The sequence below is a fragment of the Narcine bancroftii genome, chromosome 5 (assembly GCF_036971445.1).
Source record: "Narcine bancroftii isolate sNarBan1 chromosome 5, sNarBan1.hap1, whole genome shotgun sequence".
Lineage (NCBI taxonomy): Eukaryota > Metazoa > Chordata > Chondrichthyes > Torpediniformes > Narcinidae > Narcine > Narcine bancroftii.
This window is the reverse complement of record NC_091473.1, coordinates 222,830,902-222,841,133: the sequence shown is the minus strand read 5'-3', so window position 1 is coordinate 222,841,133 and position 10,232 is coordinate 222,830,902. Positions and strand designations below refer to the sequence as shown.

Sequence of the window (10,232 nt, the reverse complement as noted above, 5' to 3'; positions counted from 1 at the left end):
AGCCTGTACTCCAGATCCAAACCTCTGACATGATCAGGAACCCTTCAGTGCCCTCGGCACCCTCTCGTATCCCAATTCCAATACCTGGTAACCCTTCAGCCAGTCTTCAGCCAGTCTCTAGCAATCTGCAGCTTGCTGTGAGTTCCTTGACTGCAGTCACCAAAGCCCACAACCTGCACAGGTTCCTTACCTTGAGTCACCAACAGCCCGCTCCCTTCAGCCTCAGAGCCCCTCATGGTCTACCACCACTGTCACCATACTATGGGTCACCTCCTCTGCTTGTCCTTCTCAAACAGGGAGTGGTCTCCTTGTTTTCTGGTGCCCTGCACCAGTCCTCTGCTTCCCTGGGGTCTGAAACCCCTTGTGACAACTGGCGATCAAAGGCACCACCATCTTAGGCCAGGCCCTGCAGTCACAGGACTTTCAAATAAAATCAACACAGGCTCCATTTACAGGCAATTTAAAGCTGTATGGAGCTGATGGGAGTTGAACTGGGTGGTTGGACCCCAAGAAAGGGCTGTAACTCCTCTCCCCACTCTCCCTGCTCTCCACCAGTGATGGTGCTGTCGTTACAGTGGTTCCAGCAGCACCGCCATTTTCTTCTTAATGCATTCATCTTTCACTCAACCTCAGTGAGAAAAGCCTGCTTACATTTTCAAATAATCTTGTACACCTCTATCAAATCTCCCCTCATTCTTCTGCGCTCCAGGAAATAAAGTCATAGCCTGTTTAACTTTTCCCTGTAACTCAGGTCCTCAAGACCAGGCAACATTATTAATTCTCCCCTCATTCTCCAAGGAATAATCTATTCAACCTTTTGCTATAACTCAGCTCTTCAAGTCCCAGTGTTATGGAATAAAGTTAATAAAATTATGGAATAAAATATATTTTAAAAAAAGTATAGATTGTTGGGGTTTAGTTTAGGTCACACTTCACAAACAAACATCTCAGTTTCATTTCACAAACATTTCAAGTGCCATGTAGGAGGGACATCATGTTGCCAATTGGAGACTTCACTTACAAGTTCTCTCCCATTGTATCAGCAAAGCCAATTGGAGACATGATGCTCCTCCTGCATGGCACTTGAGTCGGTGTTAATTGGACTGATGTTGTAGAATTGAAATGGACTATTATCTTTAAAAGAACAACATGCTTGAACAGGTGCCCAGGCTCAGGAACTGAAAATCTGTTGCTATTAGGAATGGTGTCAGAAGTTTAAATTGCTGGTTGAAGGTTGCTACTCTAAGAGGCATCATGTGATTTTATAAACGGAGAGAGAGAGAATCAGTTTTACTACAGCAGGTTCATGGTGAAAGTTGCAAAATTGAAGATGGGCTTTGAGTTCTGAGTTAGCCTATTCTCAACCTTGGTAGTCAATTACAAGAGGATGTGGCTGGTTAATGTGTTTCTCCTGAAGTAGGGGAAAAAGAAGAACTCTTTGTGGTAACCTGGAGAAATCTTTTGGAAAAATCCACATGGAGGCAAGTTTCTTCAGCAAGACACTGAAGTGGCTAATTAAAGGAGATCAGTTTGTGTGTGTGTCCATCAAACATTGAATATCTCTCTCTGAAACCAACAAGAACCCTCCTGAGCAGTAACAATTTAAGTTAAAGCACCAGAGCCTGGTGAAGGTCATAAATGTTAAATTCCGTGCATGGTAAGGAAAATTGCCTGATACCAGTGAACATGGAGAATAGAAAAGTGAATGATTGGACAGTGAAACAAAGACCTTTCCTGAACACATACACATTACATACACATGCGCTTAGAATTAGAATGGGGTTAAGTTAATAGTAATAAGTTAAAATTTGATATTATTATGTATAAGAACATTTTAAATACTTTTGTTTAAGTAACCACTCTCTTGGTCAATTTCTATTGCTGCTGGGTTTTTGAGTCCTCTGGGCTTGTAACACCAGCAAAATCCTTGTAATTCTTCTCCACACTGTTTCAGTCTTATTGATCTATTTCCTGTAGCAAGGTGACCAAAACTACACAAAATGCTCCAAATGATTTGTCCAACTTGTCCAACTTCACCATAACATCCCAACTTCTTATACTCAATGATATGGGACAACTTCCAGCTAACGTATGAGAATAGAGCAATGGTTTCACCTTAAGGTTAGTCTAGAACAGTGGTTTACAAACTATTTCTTTCCACTCACAAACCTCTTTAAGTAATCCCTATTCCATAGGTAAGGGATTAGTAAAGGATTGCTTAAGGTGGTATGTAGGTGGAAAGAAAAAGTTTGAAAACCACTGTTTTAATCATCCCTAATTGACTCGTTATGAGCACAATTTCATAACTCCAAAGGAAATGGGCCAATGACAATTTTTCTCAAGCAAAATATTTCAGTAACAATTGGGTCTCAAGCAGTGATTCTCAATCTTCCCTTCTCGCTCACATACCACCTTAAGCAATCCCTTACTAATCACAGAGCACCAATGGCATAGGGATTACTTAAAGTGGTATGTGAGTGGAAAGAAAATGTTTGAAAACTCTGGTTTAGAAGTTCACCAAATTGCCAATATTAACATTTCTGCTTGTGTCACGATGACCCAGTCCTGGTCCGAGCCCCATCTTTGACTTGTTAAACAATAAAGTCTACTAATTCTATGATTGCAGTGCAATACACAAAAGTGTTGGAGAAACTCAGCGCATCATGCAATATTCATAGGAAGTAAAAGGTAACCAATGTTTTGGGCTTGAGCCCTTCAACTTGGTATGAGCAAAAAGCAGTCAGGAGCCGGAATAAAAAGGTGGAGGGTGGGGAGAGGAGAGGAAAGGACAGGGAGGGAATACAGAATAACAGTTAAGTCACAGGTGGATATGTGTGGGAGGGCAGAAGAGAAAAACCTGCAAAACTGGGGGAGGAGCCCCAGTTTCAGCTCGCTGAATGGAGAGGTAAGGGAAGGGGTGGAGAGCTGAAGGAGATGAGGCAGTAGGATAGGGAAAGAGAAGAGACTTGGGGGAGAGTTTAATGGAAACTGGAGATGTCGATGTTAATGCCAACTGGTTGACAAAGGCCCAGAGTGAATATTAGGAGTTGTACCTCCAATTTGCATATAGCCTCAGTTATGTAATGCATGAGGCCGTGGGCAGACATCTCAGTGTGGAATGGTATGTGCCAACAAGCAAAGATGCTGAGCAAAGCGATCTCGCAGTCTCCATCCAATGTAGAGGAGACCACAGCAGGGGCACCAGATGCAGTAGATGACCCCTACAGATTCACAAGTGAGGTGTTGCTTCCCTCGGCAGGACAGTTTGGAGCAATGGTGAGAGAGGATGTGTGAGCTCAAAGGCAGCATTTCTGTAATTACAGGTGTATGTGCTGAGGTGGTGATTAGTGTGAAGGGATGAAGGGATGAGGGAGCCCTGGAGGGAGCAGGCTCTGCAGAATGGGGAGAGGGGAGGAAATGTTGTAGGTGCAGGGTCGGCGCCAAGGGGGGCATCTACTGGCATTGCCCCCAAACGTGGTGCAGATCCCCCCCACCATGAGGTGCTGTTCACCCCATATGAGGTGCTGTGCACCTGCACCCCCCCAACGAGGTGCTCTTTGCCCCATACGGCTATGGCCATTCCTGGCCATCAGACCCGCCCTTCTCCCTCCCGCGTCAGTAGTGTCTAGGTTGATGCACACTAGTGACTCTCCACCTGCCCCCGGCATCTAGTGATGCTTGACGAAATAAAAACAGCAAACAGCCCCCTCCCGACCCATGTCTGAGAAATGGCATCAACAACGGGTTGGCTCCTGCCAGCACACCCGCCCCGTGGTCAGGTCGGACCCTGCCAGCGAACCCCCCCCCCCCACCACCTCCCTGGTCAACAGGTTGGACCCTGCCAGCATCCCTCACCCCAACCCAGTCGACAGGTCAGTTCTTTCCCCCCTCTAACTCGCTAATGCCCCCCTCTGACATATGTTCTGGCACCGATGCTGTGTAGGTGGAAGAAATTGTGGAGGATAATATGTTGGATCCAGAAGCTGGAGGGTGGCAAGTCAGGACAAGTGGAATCCTGTCCTTGTTGTGTCTAGGGGCAGTGGGGACTAGGGCAGGTGAGTGGGAAAAAGAGGAGATGTGGGTAAGTGCTAAGTTTCTGGAAGTAGAGAGCAGCCATGTTTTCTGAAGAAGGACATCATCTCGGATGCCCTGGAATAGAAGACCTCATCCTGGGAGCTGTTGGAACAGAGGTGGAGGAATTAAGAGAAAGGAATCAAATCCTTACAGGGGACAGGGTGAAGAGGTGCAATCGAGGTAACTGTGGGAGTTGGAAGGTTCTAAGAATATATCTGTAAAGATTTTGTCTCCTGAGATGGAGACTCAGATCAAGAAAGGAGAGAATGTTGCCAGAGATGGACCACGTGAATGTCAGGGTGAAAGTTGGCAGCAAAGTGGATAAAGTTGACGAGCTCATCATGAATGCAGGAGGCAGCACCAATGTAGTCTGTGTAGCAAAGGAAGAGTTGAGGAGCCTTGCCTATGTAGGCCTGAAACATGGATTGCTCCAAATAGCCAACAAAAAGGCAGGCATAGCTGTGGGCCATGCGGATACCCATGTCTAGCCCTTTTACTTGGAGAAAGTGGGATGAGCCAAAGGAGAAGTTATTGAGGGTGAGAACAAGTTCTGCAAGGCAGAGAAGGGTGGTGGCAAAGGGGAACTGGTTGGGTCTGTCATTGAGAAAGAAACAAAAGGCTTTGAGACCTTCAATATGGGGGATGGAGGTATATGGAGATTGGATGTCCATAGTGAAAATATGAACACACTCCAACATTAAACCCCTCCCCTGAGTCTCTCTCTTTTGCTATCCTTCTGTCTCGTTTCCTCCAGTTCCCCACCCATTCCCTCTCCATTCCTTCCCCCTTTCACCTCTTCTAGTCTCTCACACATATCCACCTAAGACCTCTAACCTTTTAGCCTGTACTCCTCTCCATGCCCCTTCCTCCTTCCACTCCTCCTCCCCCTCCCCACCTCCGACGTTTATTGGAGAATCTGCCTGCTTTTTGCTGATACTTTGATGAAAGGCAAGGCCCAACCCTTTTGGTTACCTTTTACTTCTTTTCACTGTGACCTGTTGAGTTTATTCACCACTTTTGTGCATTGCACCTTCTACTTGGTGTGGTTATGTTATTATGTTCCGTCTGTCACACAACCAATACTTTGGGCATTAACTTTGGACCTTGGTAGTTTGGAGCTTACAGGAACCCAAATGTTTTCTCTCTGGATCCTTTCTGTCGGGTAATGTCACTGCCAATTCCAATCAGGAATGATCTTCATTTACCAAACAAAATAAAAAGGAGCCTTATCATGAGTTATATAGACTCCTTTTTCCCTGGCAACAAATTACTGTGATAAAATTCAGTTGAAACTGCTTGGGTTTCAACTGAGTAATAATGTACACAGCCAAACCTGTGTAAAGCACAGCTAGGTTTGTGGTAATGAGATGGCTGAATGAAAGACAAATTTTTTAAAATTGGTAAAAGAAAAGTAAATTGGTCTTCATCGTGAAATATTGCTTCTCCTCGCCTGGCCTGCTGAGTATTTCTTGTATTTTCTGTTTTAATTGTAGATTTCATTTTTAAAATTATTAATATCATTCAGGTGCCTTGCTGTTCGGCGTGGGTGATCATCTCTATCCATCTGACATGATCTCTTTTGCTTCTCTTTCTCTGGCTATAAGGGGTGCCGGGCAATTTCTACTGATAGCAAATCTTTGCCGATTAAAGGAAATTTTGTGCAATATCACATCTGTTTTATTATATGACAATAAAATAATCTTGAATTTTAATGTAAGCATAAAATGCCTTGGGATTTTCTTTGGCCCTTCTCACCAAGGTCATTTTATTTTACATGAGCTCTTTCCTGCAATCCCTATATTTCTTCCAGGGTCCTGTCTAATTGCAGCTTCCTAAATATTACACATGCCTCCTTTTTACTTCTTGACTAAATTCATGATATCTTTCATCATCTAAAGTTCTCTGACTGCGCCACCTGTCCTTCCTTCACATAGGAACATTGTGGTCCTGAATTCTAATTAATTAGTCCTTAAGCAATTCCTACATATCATATGTGGGCTTGCCAGATAACAGCATCTCCCATCTAATACTCCTAACTCCTGTAAAATCACATTATAATTTTCCCAATTTACTTTTCTACAAGGCCCAAGATTATCCTTTCTTCATAATTATCTTGAAACTGAAGGAAGAGTTGTCACAATTCCTAAAATGTTCCACCACTGAAACTCCCATTACCTGGCCAAGCTCAATTGCTAATACAAGGTCTATTATGGCGTTTTCCTGGTTGAGCTGTCTGCAGTAAAAGTCCAGAAATCCAGATGCCAGAACTACAGGCCACCAGAGAATCCAGACTTCTTGGAAACTCTCAAACTTTTCAAATTTAGCGGGATTTTGTGTGCTTGTGTAAGCACCACAGATGCACAGAAGTCATGCAAATAAACAAATACATTTTTTTGGTACTTTGTATTTTATATGAAAAATGATTCATTAATAAACTATCAAAATTTACCTGTTCATCTCTTCTTTGTTCTCCTTAAATTTGAATATTTAAAGTACTGCCTGAGAATCCGGAAAATCCAAAAATCTGGACTGACCCAATTCACGAGCAGTTCAGATTTTAGGGCCTTTACTGTTCATGCTGCTTCAAGTAATTTTCCTGGTTGCACTGAATAAATTCTGTCCCATCTAAGTCTCTGCCACGAAGGACATCTCAGTCAAAATTGGGGAAACCAAAATTCCCCACTCTGACAACTTTTGCAATTTTCTGTAATCTGTTCCTCTGTCTCCCAGTGACTATTGGAAGCCCTATACTCTTGGCCTGTCAGTGTGATTGCACCTTTCTTATTTCTGATATCTACCCATACTTCCTCAGAAGTTGAGCCTAGCATTAGGTCCTCTCTGATTAGCAATGCTACACCTCCATCTCTTTTACTACCTTCTCTATCCTAAATAAAACAACAAAATGCACAAATAGTGAGTTGCCAGTCCTGTTCCTCTTGCAACCGAGCTTCCTTAATTGCCACAACATCATAATAGGGCAGTTAGCACACCTGTGCAATGGTTCAGCAGAAGGAGGTGTGAGGCACTCTTTCCATCCGATAACCTACCCTTGAGCAAGGTGTAGTATCTGTTTAGCCTTCCATTCAGGGTCATGTGAAGCCATGGATTGCAGGTGGTGGATAGTTTTCACAAGCAGATTCTACAAATTGGAATGTATGGTTGAAAAACTAAAACTCTGGACAGTTGTTTCTGCAACTGAAGAAGGCAACGCAAAACCACTTCAGCAATTTTCCCTTGCATAACCATGAACTCGACATCACCTACGGTCTCAGCGCAAAGATGGGGTCTTCACTGAAGAAGAACAGGGGAGGCAACAACTACAATTCGGAGAGTCGGAGATCGTGACAGATGGAGAGACAAGATCGCCCATGACAAACGGCAAGGCACATGAATGATGATTACACATTTGAATCTGGTGCTGCCTGTAAGGAGTTTGTACGTTCAACCTGTATCTGTGGGGGTCCTCCAGGTGCTCTGATTTCCTCCCACCATTCAAAACATATGGGGATTGTAAGTTAATTCTTGAATTTGGGGGAAGGGCCTTTGGGCTAGAAGGTCCTGTTACCATGCTGTACATCTAAATTTAAATTTAAATTTAAATTCATCTGCTATACCCACAATACACCTTGCATTAAAAGTAATACTTTAACCCCTCAGTCTCACTGTGACCTGTCCTTTCCTGTTCTTCCTTTCAGGGTTGCTTGCCCCAGCATCTGCCAGTCCCTCAAAAGCCCTCCCCTCACTGGCCTGTTGCTCAGATTCCCACCATCATCCTGGGTCATATCTGACCCATCTCCCTTGGCAGATCCATAGGACTCTGAAAGAGACCCCTATGAATCAAATTCCTCCCACCTGCACAAGCTCCTCACCCATGCAATAAATTGCACTATAGTCCTGCCTGCTTCACCAGCATGTGGCATTGGCAGTAATCCCAAGATTACAATCTTAAAAGTCCTGCTTTTGTAACTTACTATACAATCCCTACTAGCCACTGTTATGTCAGTTTTCTTCAGGAGCTTTATTGAGAGCATCCTGACCGGCTGCATCACGGTGTGGTACGGTTTCGGAGGTCAATCCACAGGACCGTATAAGTGGCAGAGAGGATCACTGGAGTCTCCTCCCTCCCACCGTTGTGATCTACCAGGATTGTTGTCTGAAGAGGGCACATAACATCATTGAGGCCCCCTTCCACCCTGCACACAGCATCTTTCAGCTGCTCCCATTGGGAAAGAGATACAGGAGCCAGCACCACCAGGCTGAGGAGCAGCTTCTTCCATGGGCAGTGAGAATGCTGAACGACCAAAGGAACTTCTCACATTCGTGAAACGATATGTATGTATTTATTTACGGTCAACCAGTTTACCTATCTCGGCTGCACCATTTCATCAGATGCAAGGATCGACAATGAGATAGACAACAGACTCGCCAAGGCAAATAGCGCCTTTGGAAGACTACACAAAAGAGTCTGGAAAAACAACCAACTGAAAAACCTCACAAAGATAAGCGTATACAGAGCCGTTGTCATACCCACACTCCTGTTCGGCTCCGAATCATGGGTCATCTACTGGCACCACCTACGGCTCCTAGAACGCTTCCACCAGCGTTGTCTCCGCTCCATCCTCAACATCCATTGGAGCGCTTACACCCCTAACGTCGAAGTACTCGAGATGGCAGAGGTCGACAGCATCGAGTCCACGCTGCTGAAGATCCAGCTGCGCTGGATGGGTCACGTCTCCAGAATGGAGGACCATCGCCTTCCCAAGATCCTGTTATATGGCGAGCTCTCCACTGGCCACCGTGACAGAGGTGCACCAAAGAAAAGGTACAAGGACTGCCTAAAGAAATCTCTTGGTGCCTGCCACATTGACCACCGCCAGTGGGCTGATAACGCCTCAAACCGTGCATCTTGGCGCCTCACAGTTTGGCGGGCAGCAACCTCCTTTGAAGAAGACCGCAGAGCCCACCTCACTGACAAAAGGCAAAGGAGGAAAAACCCAACACCCAACCCCAACCCACCAATTTTCCCCTGCAACCGCTGCAATCGTGTCTGCCTGTCCCGCATCGGACTTGTCAGCCACAAACGAGCCTGCAGCTGACGTGGACTTTTTACCCCCTCCATAAATCTTCGTCCGCGAAGCCAAGCCAAAGAAAAGAATGAGTAGATGTGAATACTTGTGCTGCGTATGTATTGCCTGTCTGTATGTGTGTTATGTCTGGTTGACAGGAGAATGCTGTTTGGTCAAGTTGTACTTGTGCAATCAGATGACAATAAACATGACTTAAGATTCAAAAGCAGTTTTTCTCCAACCTCCCCTTGGTTCACCAATTATGAGTTGCTTTGAGACCACAAAAGAATTGTCTACACTGCTGCAAAGTCACATATATTTGCATTTGGATAACTGTGAATGTTAATTTTCTACTTTTTGTATTTATGGCATCTCAATTCAATTATGTATACCATTGTAGGTGAATTGTAGTTGTTTTTGGAGGTTTTTTTTAACCAAGTATTTGTGCGGCTACAGCAACCGAGAACTTTGGGGATAAATATATGTCAGTAAATTCGTTATCATTGTGTTGGTCAAATAATGAATTTAAGCCAGAACCAGGGGGTCTCGTAAGTTTTTCTTGAAACAGCTCTCCCTCCAGGCTTCAGTTTAATACCCATGAGATCATTTCTCTATACTGATTTTGAACCTACAGCTCTCTGGTAACAGAGGTGAGAATGCTACCAATTGAGAGCCCAATGACTCATGATTATTCATTCTTATTTTGAGCAATTTATTATTCTTAAAAGTTCAAGGTTCCTTTATTGTCATGTTTACACAATTGGGTGTAATTGGGCAGCCAGACTTTTGGGATGAAAGGGCCTGTTACCGGGTTGTATGATTAAATTTAAAAATTAAAGTATGAATGCAGTTCTATTGGGAGAAGTGTTCTAGGCAAGATTCTGTTTAGTCTGAAGAGTGAACCAACTGCAAGTCCAGTTGGTCAATCAGAAAGACCGACGAAAGTGAGTCAACGCCCCATGTCATCCTTATGGCACCCAAAGCTTTATATTACTCCCTTAGTAGGTCAGGTCACTCATCTGAGTGCTACTGGTACCATGAAACCCAGTATTACCTGTTGCATGGTCGGGTGTTTTTGGTGACTAAACTGGC

At 44.3% G+C, this 10,232-nt stretch overlaps 1 protein-coding gene across 1 annotated transcript in view; it reads left to right on the top strand.

The window, feature by feature from the left end:
• Nucleotides 1–10,232, top strand: part of LOC138765537 (bcl-2-like protein 15) — a 47,479-nt gene that overhangs the window by 8,257 nt on the left and 28,990 nt on the right. The window lies entirely within an intron of this gene.